Raw genomic sequence first — 24179 nt, 5'->3', positions numbered from 1 at the left:
CCATGTGCTTCACAGAGGTCAAGGATGAAGGGATATAAGTAGCATCCATTTGATTATCTCTCAGGAGCTCCTGGGAGATCAAGTGCCAGTTTCCCTCTGGAGTCTAGAAATGGTGTAAAACTGTATTGAATGATGTGTGTCAGCTTTATGACACATAGGCTCCCCAGCACAAAAATCCTAGATTGTTGTCTGTCTCTCCTACATGCCAAATGTGTCCTTATCTCTGGTCTTCACTGCCAGTTACTTTCCTGCCCAGGATGTCCTTTACCCCTTCTTGATGATCTTACTTCTGCCCCTTTCTCAAGGCTTGACTCAATTCCTGTCTTGAAAGTCTCTCCTGATCACTCTGTTTTCCCTCTCCCTTTCTCCTCTGCCAGCCATCCCTGCACTTAGTGCCAGCGTACTTGTCTCTTAGCTTTTGTGTGCTCAGTTCCCATCTAAGGCCCCTGAAAGGTCATAATCTATTTGAGGACAAATTATATTTGTTGTAAATATTTCAAAACATCATGAAAATAGAAGATTGTTCACATGAAATCAGCACTCATGAGCACTTCTTGAGGATGCCACAATGGCATCTTGTCCAAAAAGAGGATGAACCAAAATAAAGAACTCAGGAACTAGGGGCACCTGGCTGGCTTAGTTGGTTAAACATCTGCGTTTGGCTCAGGTCATAGTCCTGGGATCGAGCCCTGGATCAGGCTCCCTGCTCAGTGGGGAGTCTGCTTCTCCCTCTCCCTTTACCCCTCCCCCTGCTCGTGTTCTCTCTTGCTCTCTCTCTCTCTCAAATAAATAAATACAATCTTAAAAAAAAAAAAAAGAACTCAGGAACTAGAAAATACCTGGTAAATCCAAACATATAATTAATACAAATCTAAATAGAGAGCTACAACTTAGTAACTCTATCAAATATAGCTGGAGAAAAGAATGGAAATGTTGAACTCTAGTAGAGCAAGTGTTCTTTACATAGAGAGCAGAAAAGGTTTAAAGAAACAGAAACACGTTAATTAAGCTACAGTGGGAGGGATAGTAGTTTCTAAAATACTTCTCTGAAGTTCAAAAAAAATTACGAAAACCTTTAAGAAGCAGAATTTTTAAGTTAGTCTTAAGCCTCAGTTTTAGACAATATGGATGGGCGCCTTCTTTTCATGCTTTTGAATACATAAAACATACAGTTACAAAGAAACTAATTATAATTTAACAGAGTTGTAAAATTAATAATTTTGATACTGAAATATGTATGCTTTATTAATACTTTAAAAACCAAATCAAAAGGTGAGTTTAATAATTACTGAAAATTTGAAATAGTGACGAGTGTTAATATTTTGACTTATTTACAGCAAATGTAATATGGTATGAAAATGGGTGCCACAGTTACTATTTTTGAAATTTATTTTTAACATATAGTGTATTATTAGTTTCAGGGGTAGAATTTAGTGATTCATCATTTGCATACAACACCCAGTGCTCATTACCTCAAGTGTCCTCCTTAATGCCCATCACCCAGTGACCCCACCCCCCAAACTCCCCTCGAGCAACCCTCAGTTTGTTTCCTGTAGTTAAGTGTCTCTTATGGTTTGCCTCCCTCTCTGTTTTTATCTTATTTTTTCTTCCCTTCCCCTATGTTCATCTGTTTTGTTTCCTAAATTCCACATATAAGTGAAATCTTATTGTATTTGTCTTTCTCTGACTGATGTATTTTGCTTAGCCATAATATCCTCTAGTTCCATCCACGTCATTGCAGATGGCAAGATATCATTCTTTTTGATGGATGAGTAATATTCCATTGTGTATATTTACCACATCTTCTTTATCCATTCATCTGTCAATGGACATCTGGGTTCTTTCCATATCTGGCCTACTGTGGACATTGCTGCTATAAACATTGGGGTGCATGTGCCCCTTCGAATCACTATGTATCCTTTGGATGAATACCTAGTAGTGCTATTGCTAGATCATAGGGTAGTTCTATTTTTACCCTTCTGAGGAACCTCCATACTGTTTTCCAGAGTAGCTGCACCAGTTTGCATTCCCACCAATAGTGTAAGAGGATTCCCCTTTCTCCACCTCCTTGCCAACATCTGTTGTTCCCTGACTTGTTAATTTTAGCCATTACAGGTACTATTAATACTACTATGGTTTGTGGTCTGCATTCATAGTGGAAGGAAATGCTAGATTTTAGTCGGAGATTAACAAAACTGAAGATGCCATTTTTTTCTTAAGTTCAGAGGCCATCTGAATTCTTTCTTTCTACTGATTTCTAGGACTCCTGGATATGGTGCATTTTTTCTAGCTCCTTTGTGGTTCTTAGCACTAGGTTAGTTCAATGGGAAATTCCCAAAGAGTTGTACTTACGGCTTCAAATCCCTGAGGACATTGAGCCATTTCAGCACAACAAAATGTGAAAATAATACATCAATTAATAATTTGCCTAGTGAAATTGTTGAACTTTGTCCAGTAGAGGAAGTTCCAAAAGCTCAAACCAAACCTTTACTCTTACTGAGTTTACACCTTCAGAGATAGATAAATAGAGGGAAAGACAAGGTTGAGGAAAATAAGGTAGACTTTGGCAAAATTACACCTTCCCAGGATGAGAGCCAGGACAGACATTTACATTCTTTTTTAACTAGACTTCTCTACAGGATGTGGGATCAGAAGAATTTGACTGCCTGTCCAGTGTACATGACCAGTTTTCCATCCACACATTTTTGAGGTTCATTTGAACTTGACTGTGTCCTCATACTTCCAGGGCCACTCCAACTTCCTCTTATTATCAGCCAATGAGTCTAAAAGGTATCATTTTCTTCTTTTTTTTCCCAGGTGGCCTACATATGCTGTTCACCCTTACATTCCCATGTTGAGCTTGCTCTATCAATCAAAGATTGACTCTTTCCCATAAGACAGCCTCTTTGGGGGGTCAGTCGGCCTCCAGATTTCTGTATAATGAAGAGGAGAAATTACTCAGCACATGTGGAATTATATGAGGAACATAATGGGAAGATTTCTAGGATAGAAAGGGATGGTCCCTTTTCTCTTTTAGGTCCCATGAAAGTGCCACTTGAAGGCACTTTTGTAAGTACAGGAGTCAGGCAATAAATTCACTTTTAAATAAACCAATCTACTGCAACTCAGGCAGTAGGTAACCCGTACTTTGTAGACAAAGATTATCTGTCCAGGAATTTGTTTTTACATGTTCATCTCCAACAACAAGAATAAAAGATTCCACTAGATGCCAAGCACTGTGTGTTGTAATGGTCTTATGTCAAGGTAATAATCAATTGCCTGTAGTCAATGAGATATAATGCATGTGTTACCATTTTTTTTTAAAGATTCTATTTATTTATTTATTTGAGAGAGGGAGAGAGCACAAGCGGGTAGGAGGGGCAGAGGTAGAGGGAGAAGTGGATTCCCCTCTGAGCAGGGCACCTGACTTGCGGCTTGATCCCGGGACCCAGAGATCATGACCTGAGCCGAAGACAGACATTTAACTGACTGAGCCACCCAGGCGCTGCCATATCGTACTGCTCTTAAGTTTAGGAGTAGCTAGCATCTTCTGCATGTATGAGAGACTTTTCTGAAAACAAAGGCAGTGTGGGAGATGCTGAATTCCCAAGTACTTTCCTAGACGTTTTTTTTGAGATATGTAAATTATCTGTGTCTCTTCGTGAGTGAGTATATGCTCTGAAGGGAAAAGCACACTTATTTTCATGAAGTAAAACTGGAGATAAAGCCAAGTAATGAGAAAGTAAAACTTCCTTGAGAAAGAAAGAAGGGAAAGCAGAAGAAATGGTGACGCCATAAAAAGATAAGACTGGCAAGCACTACCCTCTTGCAAGGGTTTGGCCAACTTTGCTTGGGGGCAAGGAATGATATCTTCTGAGTTAGCAAACATAGTTTGTTGGAAGTGGTATATATTTAAATTAAAATCCTCTGTAAATTCTATCAGTTTTCAACTCTCAGTCTTCAATATTGTTGTGACAGTATTTTTTAGATATGATTAGCATTTAAATCAGTAGACTTTGAGTAAAGCAGATTGCCCTCTATAATGAGTGTGGGCCTCATCCAAACAGTTGAAGGTATTATGAAAAAGATTGACTTCTGAGGAAGAGGAAACTCTGCCAGAAGACTGGCTTTAGACTTGAACTGCAACATCAACTCATCCCTGGGCCTTTAGCCTGCCAGCCTACCCTGCAGATTTCGAGAGTTTGCCAGTTCTTTGTGATAAACCTCTCTCTGTACAGACACACACACACACACACACACACACACACACACACACACACACTCCCTATTGGTTCTGTTTCCTCCTTTTCTAGAGACCCCTGACTACTCTAAGTTCTTACCAGAGTCTTTTTCAAAAGGAGAGAGGTCCCCAACTCCAGAAGGTACTCATGATGGGTGACTTGGGTAGATTGGGGAAAAATGGGAGGTTCTAATTGGCGCTTTTGTATCTTAAGGCTAAAACAGGAAGTGGCCTTGACCCCGATGAACCAAATTAGGCAGAGACTGTTAATTGATAGAGGTCTCAGCACAAGCCGATCCCATATTCCAATGCTAGCTTTGGCCCAGGAGGTAGCAGTGCATGCACATGGAGTTGGGGGCATGTGGTGGGATGCTGCCTGGCTACACCACCTACTACCCTTATTGTTGCTGTCAACTGTTTGCCCTTGGCTCATGCCACCCTACTTCCATCCTTAGTTCCTTGAAAACTTTGGCTCCTGGCCTTAATTCTATCATCATTTTTCATGACTTCAGCATGTAGAACAGATGACCCATCTAACACTCTGGCCTCTCATTCCCTTACTTCCTCATTTCCAACAACACATTATTTTCCACCATACTGCAGCCAAGTTTCATCTTAGACCTTGTCATCACCAGTAACTGCTCCAATTCCAAAGTCTCAGTTTCAAAATCCACTCACCCCATATACTATTTCCTGTACTTCTAGTTTATGTCCTCTAATACCTCTCTGACACAGGTTTTTAACCAGGGAGACCCACAGGTTGCTTGATCCACTGCTTTCTTACTACCCATCAACACCTTCCTGTTTTGTCTGACCCCCTCCGTGTTCAGCTTATCATCACGTGAGCCATCATTCTACTATCACCATCAGCAAAACCCTTCAGCTACATGGAGGCAAACTGCATGGACCTCGTTGGCCTCTTGAACCTGTGGATTCTTAAAGAACTTTAAGGCCCTCAGTAAATTATTAGGAGAAATGATGAGGGGATAGGGACATTTAAAAATCTTGAGGGAATTGGAAACTGATTTGTCGGCTTATAAATTAAGGTTATTTCTTTTGAGTTTATCAAGTTTGGGGCTTCTTGTAGAGAGCAAGGATTAACCTTGGCTTTCTGAATCCACCAACTATAGCAACTTCATGTAATCACCAGCTCTGAAAATCTTTTACTTGATCTGAATTGCACAAATGGAGATTTTCTTTTGTAACACTTAAGTAACTTGGGGGCTTTCTGGTTTCTTGTATCATATTGAGGAAAGAGACCCATTGTCATGGATTTTCTAGTTGCTGATGGTCCAGTTCCACAATAGTCTGGTTATTACTAATTCCAGGGGGTTGGTAGTTTGAATAATATTTAAATTCTCTATTCATGTAGGCAAACCAGTACCCACATAAGACTATAACAATTAATTAAAAAGGGATAAAATACAAAATTCCGTTTCTCTGACTAGCCATAGTTCCACATATTCAGTAGCCGTATACAGCTAGTGGCTACCATATTGAACAGTGCAGAATACATTTCCATCATCACAAAATGTTATATGGTGTGATAGTGTTTTATGTTTTAGATCAGGGGTGGCAAACTACAGCCTTGGACCAAATCTGGTCCTTGGCTTGTTTTTGTACAACCACCTACAAGTTAGGAATACTTTTTAAATTTTTAAAGGATTATAAATGTAAGCAAAGAATATGTGACTAGGACTGTGTGTATTCCGCAAAGCTTAAAATATTCATTACCTGGCCTTTTACAGAAAAAGTCCTTAACCTTGTCTTAGGTAACAAATTACTTAAATATTTATGTTTTTGTAATGTATTACAGAATGTAACTCCTTGTGGTCAAGAATCATATTTTTTACAGTGTTATTTTATGGAATCCAATACATGGCTTATATATATTGAGCATTAATTAAACACATATTATTGAAAGCTTTTTCAGCTCTAGTTGTTGGGAGGTTTTAGATGAGTGAGACGTTCAAAAAGATCAAGTTCATATTTTAGTGGAGTAGGTAGACCTGTAGAGTCTTACCTATAATACTAATTAGATACTACTAATCATGGTGTTAAAAATGGTAGTGTTGGAGTGTGGAGGGTGATGAATTCTCATTAGAGCTGTGTGTGGCTGGGGAGTAAAGAATGCAGCATGTAAGCAGGTCTTTGAAGGAAGAGTAGGAATTAAATAGGCAGAGCGGTAGGGAAAGGCAGTCCAGGTTATACCAACAGCAGAAGCACACATGTAGAGCAGTGAAAACAAAACACAAAGCGCATTTGAAGAAATGTCGACAAATGAGATTTAATCCTAAAATGGGGAGTAAGGAGTGTACCAAGAGACAAGAAAAGGGGGTTGGAATTTGATGAGAGGTGCTGGTTTTCTGTCACTAACCAGTGAAAGGGCAACCTATCATAGGTTCTCACAAAAAAGCCTTACTCTGTTTAGTGCCTTTCAGGAAAATGCTATATCCGTTTTTATGCCTATTGGCGAGCTTTTATACTTATCAGATGTGAGGAAGGGCTTTGAAGCTACTAAAATGGTGGACTCGGGGATATTTATAGCAATGGGAAATTGACATAGCATCCCTAGTGATTTAGCTTGACTCAGAACTTTTCCGTTTCCCTGCTGCTTTGTTCCAGCAAGTCTTGTTTATTGGGACGAGTAGATGGAGAAGGTGGTCACAACCAACCAGTTTGGGGGGTACACCCATAAAAATGTACATTAGGCTTGAGACGCAGGGAAGAACACTGAAAGAAAAATTTTCTCCTTAGCACACACGGCTCTTACAGAGCTTATTGTTGAATTCCCAGGAAACCAAGCAGGGTGATAGAATCAATGTGAGAATCATAATACTATATAACACCATGGGATTGCGTCTAATGAACCTAGGTTCCCAGCCCCATTTTCTGGAATTTTTTGATCATGAATATTTGACAAATGGCTTAGCTGAATTCCCTGCAATTCTAGTATTTGGTTTCTGGGAACAAATCAAGTGTTCTGTAAGCTTCTTAAATAACACCCATGGCTGATAGAAAACTTCTGAGAAGGAGTTTGGATCTTTCCCCTTTCCACGTGATGGCACTCAGTGTTTTATCATTAGCTGTGCTTGTTCAGCTTTTTTATTTTATTTAGATACCAAATTCATTTTATCAAGAGACTATCTTTTCTAACTAATGGCCATAAGGCCGGATACAGAATAGATTGTGCCAAGTTTAGAACCTATTCAGAATTCATGGATATGACATTTCAGCCTGAACTCAAACCTCTTGGTTTCTGAGTTAATTTTTATTTGTCAAAGAATAATTTCCAGGTTTCAAAAAGGGAAAACAAAACAAAAGAAACCTTCTGTGAAAGCATATTTTAAGGCTTCTTGGATACCATATACCATTTAGGAAAAAAAAATACACTGATGTTTTAAGAGAAAGACAATCAGAAACACATGGGTTAAATTGCCTTCAAAGGAAAAAAAGCTTTAAAGACTAAGAGGCAGTAGGACTTTGGAAAAACCTGATGATCTTTTCAAACCCAAAAGTTTGGGAAAAAATGAATAAATCTTTAATATACCCTTAAAATAGATGTCTTTTTATCTAACCAAATTTAATCATCAGTGATTTATCTCCACTGCCTCTGCTTTGTGGATGAGGAACTTGAGATAGTAGGTCCCCAAATCATGCCACCTGGAGATCAAGGGTTTATCCATGATATTATTAGTATCACTCACTCTTGTCCCAGAGTGTGGGAAGGTGAGGCAGGAGTAATAGTTTGCTGGTAAGTAGTAGTGATCTAGGGTCATGGTATTCTCCAATTCTTTGGACAAGAGAAACACACTGGTCTTCCATAAAACCAAAATTTGGGGCTGCACACTAACCAGGGATTATATAATATTCTCTTTATATCTCTGTGTAGGCACATTGCATTATAAACGCATGTAATGTGTGCATACTCAGCCATTAGTGCTGTCCAAAATTTAAAATCAAAAGAGGAAGGGAGACAGAGAACAAAAGATAACAGTAATTACAGGTGATTCCAGTTACCATTCTGCTCAGTGAGGATGAGATGGAAGACAAAGCCCATGTAATTTTCTCAGTGAAAGTATCTTGCTGCACTAAAAGTAACTCTGGTCATTAAATACACAGATGTGTGTTTATGTGTAGAATTGTCTCTTAATGGAAGCAATTAGCGCAGCCAGAGCTCAACCAAGGTAGTGGTGATGTCTTTTCCAAAGATAGCCCTCAAGATTTCCTGGAAAGTTGTCCCTTTGCTTGTAGTGTGACCCTTTTCTAAGAATTTTCTAAGAGAAAATTTGATATTATGCAAATTATTTTCTTATGCCCTGATTTTAGGACTTAGCCATTGCATAAGTAGAATTCCACTATCATCTGTCTGCAGAAGTCCAGGAACTAAGTGAAGGCCAAGAGTTTCAGAAGAGGAGGAAGTTATATCCATGGCATAATACTGTCAACTAATGTTAGTGTTCAGTGGAAAACGTTAAAGACAGAAAGAAGGAAGAGCTGGCTAGAAAATAAACATGGGCAAAAGACATGATGGGCAGAATCCCAGTTTCCTGTACCTGGAAGAAAGACTAGGACAGAGGAAAGAGGAAGTAAGTGAAGGAGAGAAACTCAGCAGCGACAGATGCATGGAGGCTGGGAACATGGGGAGGATTCAGTACAGAGGACTCATCCTGTTGGGTACGCACAGGATTTTTAAGTGTTTGACTCAGTCACAGAAAACAGTGGCTGCTGGTTCTAATGGAAAATTACAGACCCTAAGTCTGAGGATCGGTTATGAAAGTAGGCAGTGACTGATGTAGAAAGAACACAGAATTTGGTGTCAGAAGTTGTTAAGAACCTCACTTTTTTCATCTATAAAATGGCTATGATAATAATGCTTAAAAGGCTTAAATGAGATATGCCAAGGTGTCAACATAATGCTTGGAAAAGGGAATGTAGAAAAACTTACTCTTTACTTGGGGGCATTCGGAAATCTCTAAATTGTAGATGTATCTGTCAGATCTTCTGTGAACTTGTAATAAAACTCATCTTCCTGGATATAGAAAATAAGTGCTGAATGGAAGGCCTTGGAGTCAAATTGACTTGAACTTGAATCACTTCCATGTCTCTAGCTGCTTGATATCCTTGAAGTGATAGCTCAGTTTGATTTTCAGAGTTCTTGGGAAGATTAAAAGAGGTGGCAAAGACATTGAAAGAACTTAGCACATAGTTTTCACTCAGACTCTTAGTTCCTTTCTCCTTCACTCTATTTTTGTAGTATCTCAAACAGATTTAACACAATTAAAAACAAATTTTGGAACTTATTTTGCTTGTGAGATAAAGTTCTGAATTGTGTTTTTTAACTGCTTAAATGACCTCAAATATTTCTACTTAGGAACATTTTGAATTCATAGCAGGGTCTAAACATCTGACAATATGATTTCAAATATCCTTTTTTTTTAACCTCCGAGATTCAGTTTGACTATTTTACACACACACACACACACACACACACACACACACACACTTCTGTTACTCATGGATAAAGACAATTATTTTTTTAGCTTTCTTGAAGTATAATAAAGCTCATCAATTTAAAGTATGCATTTTAGTGAGTTTTGACAAATGTAAAAAGGTAGTTCATCACCACTCCTATGACGTTACAGAATATTTTCATCATGCTTGGTACCTCCTTTGTAGTCACTGTCCTTCTACACTGACTGATCTCTGACAATTACTGGTTTTGGTTTTTTTTTTTTTCCTTTTGCTTTCCTATAGTTTTGCCTTTTCTAAAATTTTAAACTAACGGTGTCATATCGTAAGTAGTCTTTTGTGTCTAGATTTTCTTCAACTTAGCGTTATGTTTTTGAGATTCATCATATTGCTGAAAGCATCATTAGTTTGTATCTTCTTTTTTATTATTATTATTACTATGTTATGTTAGTCACCATACAGTACTTCATTAGTTTTTGATGTAGTGTTCCATTATTCATTATTGTAATGCAACACACGCCTTAATACTCATCACTGGGCTAACGCATCTCCCCACCCCCCTCCCCTCTGAAACCCTCGTATTGTTTCCTGGAGTCCATAGTCTCTCATGGATTGCCTCCCCCTCTGGTTTACCCCCCATCGTTTTTCCCTTTCTTCCCCTAATGTCCTCCATGCTATTCTTTATGTTCCACGTATGAGTGAAACCATATGATAATTGTCTTTCTCTACTTGACTTACTTCACTTAGCATAATCCCCTCCAGTTCCATCCATGTCGATGCAGATGGTGGGTATTCATCCTTTCCGATAGATGAGTAATATTCTAAGGTATATATGAACCACATCTTCCTTATCCATTCACCTGTTGTAGGGCATCTTGGCTCCTTCTACATTTTGACTATTGTGGACATCACTGCTATGAACATTGGGGTGCATGTGCCCCTTATTTTCACTACAACTGTATCTTTCGGGTAAATACCCATTAGTGCAATTGCTGAATCATAGGGTAGCTCTATTTTTAACTTTTTAAGGGACCTCCACACTGTTTTCCAAAGTGGCTGTACCAGCTTGTATTCCCACCAATAGTGTATGAAGATTTCCCTTTCTCCACAGCCTCTCCAACATTTGTTGTTTCCTGCCTTGTTAATTTTTGCCATTCTAACTGACGTAGGGTGGTATCTCAATGTGGTTTTGATTTAAATTTCCCTGATGGCTAATGATGCTGAACATTTTGTCATGTGTCTGTTAGCCATTTGTATGTCTTCTTTGGAGAAGTGTGTGTTTATATCTTCTGCACATTTTTTGACCTGATTATTTGTTTTTTTGGGTATTGAGTTTGAGAAGTTCTCTGTAGATGTTGGATACCAGCCCTTTATCTGTAATGTCATTTGCAAATATCTTCTCCCATTCCGTAGGTTGCCTCTTAGTTTCATTGACTGTTTCCTTTGCTGTGCAGAAGGTTTTTTATCTTGATGAAGTCCAAAAAGTTCATTTTCACTTTAATTTTCCTTTCCTTTAGAAATGTGTCTAGTAAGAAGTTGCTGTCGCCGATGTCAAAGAGGTTATTGCCTATGTTCTTCTTTAGGATTTTGACGGATTCCTGTCTCACATTGAGGTCTTTCATTCATTTAGAGTTTATCTCTGTGTATGATGTAAGAGAATGGTCCAGTTTCATTCCTCTGTATGTAGCTGTCCAATTTTCCCAGCACCATTTATTGAAGAGACTGTCCTTTTTCCATTGGATATTTTTTCCTGCTTTGTCGAAGATTAACTGAACATAGAGTTGAAGGTCTATATCTGGGTTCTCTATTCTGTTCCATTGATCTGTGTGTCCGTTTTTGTTCCGGTACCATGCTGTCTTGGTGATCACAGCTTTGTTGTATAGTTTGAAATTGGGCAACATGATGCCCTCAGCTTTTTTTTTTTTCAACATTTCCTTGACAATTTGGGGTCTTTTCTTGTTCCATACAAATTTTAGGATTGTTTGTTCCAGCTCTTTGAAAAGTGCCAATGGTATTTTAATAAGGATGGCATTGAAAGTGTAGATTTCTCTGGTCGGCATAGACATTTTAACAATGTTTATTCTTCCCATCCATGAGTGTGGAATGTTTTTCCATCTTTTTGTGTCTTCTTCAATTTCTTTCATCAGTGTTCTGTAGTTTCTAGAGTATAGATCCTTTACCTCTTTGGTTAGGTTTATTCCTAGGTATCTAGTGGTTTTTGGTGCTGCTGTAAATGGAATCAATTCCTTAATTTCTATTTCTACAGTTACACTGTTAGTGTATAGAAAAGCAACTGATTTCTGTGCATTGATTTTGTATCCTGCCATGTTACTGAATTGCTGTATGAGTTCTAGTAATTTGGGGATGGAGTCTTTTGGATTTTCCACATAAAGTATCATGTCATCTGCGAAGAGAGAAAGTTTGAGGACTTCTTTGCCAATCTGAATACATTTTATTTCTCTTTGTTGTCTGATTGCTGATGCTGGGACTTCTAGTGCTATGTTGAACAATCATGGCGAGAGGGGGCATCCTTTTCGTGTTCCTGATCTTAGGAGAAAAGCTCTCAGCTTTCCCCCATTGAGAATGATATTTGTTGTGGGCTTTTCATAGATGGTTTTTATGAAATTGAGGAGTGTTTCCTCTGTCCCTACACTCTGAAGAGTTTTAATCAGGAAAGGATGCTATATTTTGTCAAATGCTTTTTCTGCATCAATTGAGAGGATCATATGGTTCTTGTCTTTTCTTTTGTTGATGTGTTCTATCACACTGATTGATTCGTGAGTGTTGAACCACCCTTGCATCCCACCTGGTCATGATGGATAATCCTTTTAATGTACTGTTGGATCCTATTGGCTAGGATTTTGTTAAGTATTTTTCATCCAGGTTCATCAGGGATATTGTTCTATAATTCTCTTTTTTCTTGGGGTCTTTTTTCCTGGTTTTGGGATCAAGGAAATGCTGGCCTCATAGAACAAGTTTGGAAGTTTTCCTCTGTTTCTATTTTTTAAAACAGCTTCAGAAGAATTCATATTATTTGTTCTTTAAATGTTTGTTAGAATTCCCCTGGGAATCCATCTGGCCCTGGACTCTTGTTTTTTTGGGAAGATTTTGATTACTGCTTTAGTTTCCTTACTGGATATTGGTCTATTCAGATTGCCTATATCTTCCTGTTTTAGTGTTGGTAGTTTATAAGTTTCTAAGAAGGCTTCTATTTCTTCCAGGTTATTTAATTTATTGGCATATAGTTCCTGATAATAATTTCTAATAATTGTTTCTATTTCCTTGGTGTTAGTCGTGATCTCTCCTCTTTCATTCATGATTTTATTAATTTGGGTCCTTTCTCTTTTCTTTTGGATAAGTCTGGCCAAAGGTTTATTGTTCTTGTTAATTCTTTCAAAGGACCATCTTCTGGTTTAGTTGATCTGCTCTACTGTTTTTCTGGTTTCTATTTCATTGATCTCTGCTCTAATCTTTATTATTTCTTTTTTTTTTAAAGATTTTATTTATTTATTCGACAGAGAGACAGCCAGCGAGAGAAGGAACACAAGCAGGGGGAGTAGGAGAGGAAGAAGCGGGCTCATAGCAGAAGAGCCTGATGTGGGGCTCGATCCCACAACGCCGGGATCACGCCCTGAGCCGAAGGCAGACGCTTAACCGCCGTGCCACCCAGGCACCCCTAATCTTTATTATTTCTGTTCTCCTGCTTGGTTTAGGTTTTATTTGCTGTTCTTTCTCCATTTCCTTTAGGTGTAAGGTTAGTTTGAGCATTCAGAATTTTTCTACTTTTTTGAAAAGTAGAAAAAGTGAGGCTGGGATGGCTATGTATTTCCCCCTTAGGACTGCCTTTTCAGTATCCCATAGAGTTTGGACCTTCGTATTTTTGACTAGATAATTCCATTTTTATCACTGCACAATTTGTTTATACATTCAAAAGTTGATGGCCATTTGAGTTTATCCCACTGTTTGGATATTGTGAATAAAACTGATATGCACATGCAGGCATAGGTCTTTGTGTGAACATACATATACATTTCTCTCGAGTAAATACCTAGATGTGGAATTACTAGGTTTTATGATAAGTGTATGCTTTAATTTATAAGAAATTTTCAAACTATTTTCCAAATTGCTAGCCCTGTTATTCATTCTCATCAGTAGTGTAGAATACTTTCAGTTGCCCTACCTCATAACATTTGACATTGTCAATATTTTAAATTTTAGCCATATCTAATGAATGGGTATGGTATCTCATTGTGGTTTTATTTGCATTTCCCTAATGACTAGTGATGTTCAGCATATTTTCATATGCTTATTTGGCACCTGCAAATAATAGTGTAGAGTGTCTGTTCAAATCTGTTGTCCAACTTTTTATTGAACTGTCTTATTATTATCGAGTTGTAAGAGTTCTTTATAGATTCTGAATACAAGTAATTTTAAAGTGTATATATTTTACAAATACCTTTCTATCTGGCCTACCATTTTATTTTCTTAATATTATTGAAGAGTAAAGTTTTTAATTTTGATGAAGTATAATTCATTAACTTTTCTTGTATATTTCATGCTTTTTGTGTCCTATTTAAGAAATCTCTGCCTAGCCCAAGTTTCACAGCTTTTTTCTGTTTTCTTCTAGATTTAAAGTTTTTAGTTCTTTTGTTTATGTGTGTGATCTATTCTAAGGTATTGTATGAGGTGAAATTTAATTTATTTTACTATAAAGGTACAATCATTCCAGTGCAATTTGTTGAAAACAAAATCCTTTTCCAATTGACTAATTTTGGCACATTGCTAAATCCAGTTGTCCACATACGTGTGGATTTATTTCTGGGCTTTCTGTTTTATTGAGCTGTATGTGTTATGCCAATAGTAAGCCGTCTTACTTACTGTAGCTTTAGAGTTAAGTATTGAAATTAGATAGTGTGAGTCTTTCAGCTTTATTTTTCATTTTAAAATTAGTTTGTCTATTCTGGATCCTTTGGATTTCCATATGAGTTTTAGCATTAGCTTTCAAATTGTTACAACATATAGTTGGGGTTTTGTTTGGGAATGCACTGAATCTATAGATCAATTTGGATAAAACAGTGATCTTAAAATGAAAAAAATCTTCTGATAGTGAAAATTGTATAGTTCTGCATGTGTTTAATTTGTCTCAGCAATATTTTGCAATTTTCAGAATGACTTACACGTATTTTATTAAATATATTCTTTTTTATTTCATGTTTTTTTCTTTCTTTTTTTTTTAAGATTATTTATTTATTTATTTGACAGAGAGAGTGAGGCAGCCAGCAAGAGAGGGAACACAAGTGGGAGAAGAACATGTTTATTTCTAATATAAATAGTATTTCTTCAAATTCAGATTCTGATTATTTGCAGCTAATATGTAGAAATTGATTAATAAATATTTAGCTAGTATACTATAATCTTGCTAAACTGACATTATTTCTGGGATCCTTTTAGGAAATTCCTTAGGATTTTTTACACATATAAACATGTCCTCGTGTGAACAAAAACAGTTTGAATTCTTCCTTTTTAATATGTATTCTATTCATTCATTCATTCATTCATTCATTCATTCATTCATTCTTCCTTTATTGCTCTGGTCATAATTTAGAGCACAATGCTGAATGGAAATAATAACAGTCATCCTTATCTTGTTCTTTGTCTAAGAAGGAAAGCATTCAGTCTTTATCCATTAAGTATAATATTAACTGTAGGTTATTTGTGGATGCCCTTTATCAGTTTAAGTTCTCCTTTATTCCTAATTTTCTGGAAAGGTTTTTTTTTAAATCATAAATAAATGTTAAATTTTTTCAAATCCATTTTATGACTCTATTGGGTTGTTTATATGTATTTTCTTTTTATGGCTCTTAATGTGGGGAATTATATTGATGGACTTCCAAATGTTAAGCCTACCTTGAATTATTGGGATGGGTTCAGTTTGCTAAATTTTTGTTAAAGGTTTTTACCTATATATTCATGAGGAATATTATTCAGTTGTTTTCCTGTAACCTCTTTGGTTTTGGTGTCAAGGCAATGGTGGTCTCATCAGTGAGTTGGAAAGGTTTCCTTTTGTGGTATTTGCTAGAATAGTTTGAATGAAATTTGCATTATTTCTCATTTAAATGTTTTAAAGGATATGTTAATGAAGGTATCTGTGCTCAGAGTTTTCTTTTTGGGAAGTTTAAAAATGATTAATTCAATTTCATTATTAGGTGCAGACTTCTAGGTTACCTTCTTGTTTTGTGTTGAGCTTTGGTAGCTGGCATCTTTCAAGGAATTTGTCTGTTTCATTAAGTTGTTGGACTTCTTCTCAAAAATTCTTAATAATATTACCTAATTAAAATTTTAATGTATGTAGAATGTGTCGTGATGTCCTTTCTCTTTTCCTTATATTTTTAATGTGCATCTTCTTTCTGTTTTTCCTTATCAGCTTGCTAGAGGTTTATGCAGTTCAATGATCTTTAGAACCAAGTTTTTAATTAGTATTATCTATTTTATCTTGTTTTGTGTTTCATTGGTTTCTCCTCTGCTTTTTAAAAAAATTTCCCTTTTCCTGTTTACTTTGGGTTTACTTGCTGTTCTTTAAGTATTATTGTACTACTGTTTATTTCTTTTTAGCTTTGTTAGTTTTTGCTTTATATATTTAGGTATTTTTAAGTTGGGCACATTAATATTTACAGTTGTTATATTTTCTTGATATGTTTACTCACTTATATCATCACTATCATCACCTTCTTTATCTCTTTTTGTCATTTTTAGTTTAAGTTCTATTTTGTCTGATGTAAGTGTAGCTACCCCTGCTTTGGTTACCATTTGCTTGAAATGTTTTTTTCCATCCCTTCACTCTCAGTCTGTGTGTGTCTCTTGTAGGTTAAAGTGAATCTCTTAATGGCAGCATATTGCTAGATCTTTTTTATTTTAAATCCATTCAGCTATTCTATGTTTTTTAATTGGATAATTTAATGTATTTACATTTAAAGTAGTATTGATGAGTAAGGCCTTACTATTGCCTTTTTTTTTTTGAGAGAGAGAGAGGGAGAGGGAGAGAAAAGCAGGCTCCATGCTCAGCCCACATGGAGCTCAGTCTCACTGCCTTGAGATCATGACCTGAGCCCAGATCGACAGTTGGATACTTAAGCAACTGAGCCACCCAGGTGCCCCACTATTGCCATTTTTAAAATGTATTTTCTGATTGTTTTGTAGATCCATTGTTCCTTGTTTCTTATCCTGCTGTCTTGTGTGTGTGTGTGTGTGTTTTGATGTCTTTTGGTAGCAGTATGTTTTGACTTCTTTATTGTGTTCTTTCGTGTAATTATTACAGGAGTCTGTCTTGCAGCTAACATAAAATATCTCCAATTTAAAACACCTTATTTTATTTTTTATAACAACCTATTTTAAAGTGATAAAAACTTCGCTAGAATTTGTAAATGTTATATTAGTATTTTCCTTCCCTTTCACATTATAGTTTATTGTCTTTCTAATTTACATAGTTTTATACGGTGTACCTATTAATAGGTTTTTATGGTTATTCTTACTATCACTTTAAAAACTTTTAAACTTGAGTTGTAAGTTAATTATGCACCACTATTATATAGCAGAATCTAACTATAACTCCATATTTTCCATTACCGGTGAGATTTATGCTCCCTCTTTATGTTTTTATGATGTTAATTAGCATTGTTTAACTTCTACTCAGAACTCCCTGTAGTATTGTTGTAAGGCGGGTCTGGTGTTAATGAACTCCCTCATCTTTGTTTTTTCAGGAAAGCCTTTATCCCTCCTTTGTTTCTGACAGCTTTTTTTGAAGGTCTAGATTTCTTGGTTGATAGTTATTTTCTTTTTATATTTTGAATATGTCATTCCATTCTCTCCTGGCCTGAAAAGTTTCTGGTGAGAAATCTGCTTGTAGTTTCATGGGAGTTACCTTAAATGTAACTTACCTTTTTTCTCTGCCTGCTTTTGTAAATTCTTTCTTTGTGCTTTACAGTGTAATAGTAATGTGTCTTAGTGTAGCCTGGTTTAGGCTCAACCTGTTTGGAGTCCTTTAGGCCTCATAGATTTTGATACCTCTTTCCCTCCCCAGGTTTGCAAAATTTTCAGCCATTATTTTTTGAAATATCCTTTCTATCCCTTTCTCTTCTCCTGGAATTCCCATAATGTGAATGATCTTTTATTTTGTCCCATAATTCATGTAGGCTTTCTTTACTCGTTTTCATTCTTTTTTCTTTTTACCCCTCTGACTGGCTAATTTCCAGTGTCCTATTTTCTAGGTCTCTGATTCTTTTTTCCATGTGGTTGAATCTACTTTTGAAACTCTTTATTGAATTCTTCAGTTACTTTACTTTTCAACTCCAAGATTTCTGTTTGTTTTTAATGGTTGCTCTATCCTTACCAAACTTTTCATTTTGTTCATGCATTGTTTTCCTAGTTTCATTTAGTTGTATGTGTTTTCTTGTAGTACACTAAATGTTCTTAAGAGGATTATTATGCGTTGTCTAACAGTTCATAGATAACCATTTCTTTAGTATCTGTTATTGGAGCTTTATCAGTTACCTTTAGTGATATCCTTTTACCTGATTTTTTATGCCCCTCAATTCCTTACATTGGTGTATGTGCATTTAAGGAATTAAGCTCCATTTTAAGACTTTACAGATTTGCTTTGGCAGAGACTGTTCTTTACCGTTCAACTTACTTTGAGTTTCTGGGTGTGTCTTCTTATAATGTCCTTGGGCATGTGGGGCCTGTGTTATGGTTTATTTTGGGGCAAGGCAGCGATATGAGTTTTGAGGATGGGGATGAGATGGAGGTGTGCTTCTGGCTAAGAACAGTTTGATAGTTTCCTACCCGAGTGAGGCTGTAGGATGAGCTCTGTGGATATTAGTTGTTTTTGTGAGGGGCATTGAAGTCAGGAATGACTTATTTCAGCATCTTGGTGATGTCACTGGCTATCTAGTTTCTTAATGTGGAAGCAAAAGTAATTGATGAGGTATTTATTCTTTTCTGATGTAGGCATTTGATATTATATAATTTCTTGTAAATAGTGTTTTAGCTGTATTCTACAACTTTTGATATGTGTGTGTGCATTTTCATGAAGTTCAAATATTTTCTAATTGCCTTTTTGTGAATTCATTGAACCATGAGTTATGTAGAAATATATCATTTAGTTTTCAAATATTTGAGGGTTTTCTGTGTGCTTTTCTGTTACTGACTTCTAATTTAATTGTATTGTGATCACACAATATACTTTGTATTATTAAGTACTTTTAAATTTGTTGATGCTTGTTTTCTGGCCCAGACTGTGGTCTATTTTGTTAAATATATTGTGTGCACTTGAAAATAATGTCTATTACATACAGTGTTTAATAAATGTCAAGTTGATCAATTGTGTTGTTCAAGTCTTCTATATCTGTACTGATTTTCTGTCTGCTTTTTCCATTATTGAGACAGAAGTGTTGAATTCTCCAACTATCAGCTTTTGGATTTGTCTCTTTTTTCTTTCAGTTCTATCACTTATTGGCTTATTGTATTTTAAAATTGTGTTATTAAGTACATATACCTTTAAGATTGTTATGTCTTCTTGATAAAGTGACATCTTTATTATTATGAAATGATCTTTATCTCTGGGATTATTTTTTGTTCTGAAATCCCCTTTGATATTTATATAGCTACTCCATCTTTCCTTTGATTTGTGGTTATATGGTATATTTCTTTCCATTCTTTTACTTTTTACATTTGTCTGTATTTATATTTACAAAAGTTTTAGTGTAGAAAGCATAATATTAGGTCTTTCTTTTTTTTATCAATCTAGGAATCTGTGCTTTTTGTTGAAATATTTAGATCACTTATTTTATGTGATTATCTATGATTGTGTTTAAATCTACTATCTTGCCACATGTTTCCTGTATGCACCATCTGGGTTTTTTTGTAGTTTTTCTCTATCTTTCACATAAATTGAATATTTTTATAATTCCATTTTATTTCCTTTGTTGGTTTCATATATATGTATATATATGTATATATATTTATTAAATAGGTATGTTTTGGTATTGTTTTTTAGTAGTTGCTCTGGGGCTTATGATATTCATCTCCTGTTTAGCATATTACAATACTTCACATCAGGATAATAACCACACATAAGTACATTTTAAGGGGGCGCCTGGGTGGCGCAGTTGTTAGCCGTCTGCCATCGGCTCAGGGCGTGATCCCAGCGTTCTGGGATTGAGCCCCACATCAGGCTCTTCTCCTGGGAGCCTGGTTCTTCCTCTCCCACTCCCCCTGCTTGTGGTCCCTCTCTCACTGGCTGTCTCTCTCTCTAATGAATAAATAAAATCTTTAAAAAAAAATAAGTACATTTTTAGGGGCTCCTGGGTGACTCAGTCAGTTAAGTGTCATCTCCCCAGGGGTCTGCTTCTCTTTCTCCCTCAGCCTGCCATGCCCCCTGCTTTTGATTGCGTGCTCGCTCTCTCTCTCTCTGTGTCAAATAAATAAAATCTTTTTAAAAATTGGTTGTGGTAATCCTTGCTGAGAATTTCTTTATGTTTTTTCTGCTTGGGGTTTGTTAACTATTTTGGATCTCTGTGTTTATGGTTTTCTTCAAATGTGGAAAAATTTATGTCATTATTTATTCAAATTTTTTTCTTCCCTAACTTCTTTAGACTCCATTTGTTAGAATGTGTGTTATTGTCCCACAGGATTATTGATGTTCTGTTCAGCCTCTTTAATCTCTGTTTCATTGTGGATTGTTTCTATCACTATGTCTTATCAACTTTTTCTTCTACAGTGTCTAATATATTGTTAATTATATTGTATTTTTTATTTATGTATCACATTTTTAATCTATTGTGTCTGTTATTTAGAATGTGTATATATAATGTATTTTTTATTTGTGAAAACTATTTTGGGGCTTTCTTATATTTCTTTGTTTAACACCTTTGATCTGCCATCTCTATCATCTGTGTTAGTTCTGGGTCTATGTCTGTTTATTGTTTCTCCTGATGTGGGTCATATTTTTCTGCTTCTTTGTATACTTGGTAATTTTTTATTGGATGAAACATTTCTGAATTTCATATGTTGGGTGCTGCATCTTTTGTATTCTTTTAAATATTGTTGGGATTTGTTTTGAAACCCAGTTATTTGGACTCAGTTTGATCCTCTTGAAACATGCTTTTTAACTTTGTCAGGACAGGTCTAGAAGTGTCTTTTGTCCAAGATAAATTTGGCTTTACCACAAAAGAAATGCCCTCCTGAGGAACATATTTGTGTCCTTTATGCTAGGAAGTGTTTTCATTTAGGTCTGTGGGAGTTAGAACTAGCTCACTGGTTTTCTAAGGGCTCTAGAGTCTTTTGCCTCCTTCTTTCCAGTGGCATTTCTTTCTGTGCTCTCTGGCAAAAATAAATAGTATATGTTTTTTTCATAATGTGACCATCTACAGAAAACAGATAAACTCAAATTTGGGAACCATCTATAAAATAATTGGCCTGTGCTTTTAAAAGTGCTAAGGCACAAAATACAGAGAAAAACTGAAGGACTTTTTCAGATGAAAATAAAGTACAGAAAACAGGACAACTAAATGCAATGAATGACTAGATTGGATTTTGGATTGGTGGAAAAATCTAAAGTATATTATTGAAACAACTGTAAAATTTGAATATGATCTGCAGATTAGATAATAGTAATATAACACTGTTAAACTACACTGATTATGATAATTGAACTGTGGTTGAGTAAGCAAATGTTCTTGTTCTTAAGAAATACATGCTGAATTCGGTGTGCCTGGGTAGAGCAGTTGGTTGAGTGCCCAACTCTTGATTTCGGCTCAGGTCGTGATCTCAGGGTTGTGAGAACCCTGCATTGGGTTCTGCGTTGGGCAAGGAGCCTGCTTAGGATTTTGTCTCTCTTTCTACCTCAGCCCCTCCACCCCTGCATGCATGCACACTTTTTCTTTGCTCTCTATTAAAGAAAAAGAAATACATGTAGAAGTATTTAGGGTTATGGGCATGGTATATACAAGTTTCTTTTAAATGGGTTAAGATAAACACACACACATAGCCACACATACATAGCACAAGCAAACAAATGATAATGCAAGTTGAAGAAAGTGTGACTGTGGTTGAATCTGGAAAAGAGATATGCAGATTCTTTCTATCTTCCTTACAGCTTATCTGAAAGCTTGAAATTATACGGAAAAAATTTACCAAAAGTGAATTGGCTCAAACACAGAGGATTGAATTTCTTTTTATTGCTAGGTGTACATTGCTTAACCTTTTGGGAGTTGATGGATTCATTTTAAACATAGACAAAGTGGAATGATTTATAATTTTCTCCTGATCGCCCCCCCCCTTTGAATCAAATCAAGCCACAACCCAGAAGCTCTCTGCTGCCACAACTGATATGATGGTAGCTTATCTTTGTCAGGCAAGGGGACAATTTGCCGCATGCCTCCCTGTCACTCCCCGTTACCAGTGGCATGAAACTGACACCGAAAGAGAAGAGGGCATAAGAAATAGCAATCCTTTCTTCCTGGAGTCATTCATCATAAGCTTTAGTAGCAGAATGTTCCCAAAGTCTAAGTGTAGCCTCATGAAACCAGAGCTGACTTCTTGCTAAATTCCAATATTAGTCACAGTTCTGTGGTCACGGTGCTTTTTAAAAAAATTTTTGTTTTGTTTTTTGTTTGTTTAATACAAAAAAATTCTCATGATGGAAACACTTTATTTTAGGTGGAGCCAGTAGAGCTTGGGGTCAGGGGAGAAGAAGAGGGAAGGGTAGTTCGTCATCCTCCATTACAGGTGACCACTGAAGGCACTAGTGGAGAAGAAAATCTTTCCGAAAGCAGTAGTCGTCGTCAGACTCGGTCAAGCGGGAACAATGTGGGCAGTGTTACAAGTGAATGAAAACTTTTCAGCAAGGGTGTGTGTATGTGTATGGTGAGGGCAGACTATGAAAGTTAAAACAACCCACCGTGAGTTGCTCACAGCTTCACTTACCTCGTTCTGGTTACAGGTAGCCCCATATACCTCCTTGTCTTTGCTTGTTAACAGAGAAAAATGCATCTGATCTCTGTGTCTTGTCCAGATGATTAATGGGGACGGGACTGCAGGGATAAATGCTATTTCCTTTCATGCATCCTTGGCATCAAGTAGCACCTGCTCAGTTACCAAGGGGTGTTCTCTTACAATCAGTAGATGAAGTTGAGGTGAACCAGAGTGAGCATCCTAGGCTAATGGTAGTGTTTAACAAGGCAGGAAGCTGAGTTGTAAGAAGGACACTGGAGGGTCATACGTTTGGTGTCTTCGATCATTTTGAATATGGCCAGGCGTTAATACCTGCCCATGGTTCCATGAAATTTGTCCTCCCTCACATAACAGCTTTTTCCCTAGGAAAAAACTTGGAAAGTTTCAGATAAATTGTTAGTGTAATTATTCCCAGGGCTAGTCCTAAGTGAAATTACTCTCTCCTGTTGTGTGCCTGTGCCCCAGTTGTCCTTTTGGGGATTCTTGTCTCACCCCATCTTTTCCCCTAAAGTCAGTCATGTTAGAAGCTGTAATCTGATACTTAAGATTGAGGTTAAGGTTTAAAGGGAAGTGGTCAAGTACTGACCTAGATGATTTTAAATGATTTAAATAGTCTCTTGTCTATCTACAAAACTTCTGTTAAGTATTATTGCCCTTATTTTGGAAATGAGGAATTTGAGGTAGGTATCCAAAAGATAAGCAATTCACCCCAGGGAAAACAGGTCATATTTGGAAGAAGTAGGATTCAAGTCCAGTTCTGTATGACTCCAAAAGTCACCTTTGGTACCAGGTTGTAAAGATGGAGATCTCCTATCCTGCTCTGTCCTTCCCCTCAAAAACTGCCCCTTCATTCAACAAACACATCTTGAATACTCCATATGCTGGGCTGGGTGTTGGAGAAACAATGCTAATGAGAATAATATCGTTTCTGCTTTCACAAAACTCACAAGTTAGTGGGGGACATCAAAATAAACAACTGAACACATAAAAATATAATTATAGAGTTGGATAAGTTTTATGGAAGGAAAAATGCATGGTGATATGATAGAAAAAAATATATGTGTAGGGAGGTGGTCTTTGTGCAGTTTGGTTAGAGACAGATTATCTGAGCTGGTGACACTGAGACTTGAGACCTCAAGGATGGGAAGTAGAAAGCCATAGAAAGCAGTGAGCTGTGACTGTTCCAGACCAAAGGAACAGTAAGGGCAAATGCCCTGAAGCAAGGAAGAGAAGGTCTGTTTGTGGAACCAAAATGAGATCAGTTGGGTAAACTCAGAGAAAGACATAAGCTGGGACTGGAGAATGAGGCTGAGCAAAATCATGGAGGTCTTTACAGAATTTGATTGCACTCCCAGTGCATGAGGTGGGAGGGAGTGGTCATATCACCCAAACTCCCAAGTTCGGCTCTTTCTAGCAAGTGAATCTTCAGTGTTGCTTTGACTTGGTTTTGACTCTTAAT

Source organism: Ailuropoda melanoleuca, chromosome 17, assembly GCF_002007445.2.
Source record: "Ailuropoda melanoleuca isolate Jingjing chromosome 17, ASM200744v2, whole genome shotgun sequence".
NCBI classification, from domain to species: Eukaryota; Metazoa; Chordata; class Mammalia; order Carnivora; family Ursidae; genus Ailuropoda; species Ailuropoda melanoleuca.
This window is presented reverse-complemented; position numbering follows the sequence as displayed.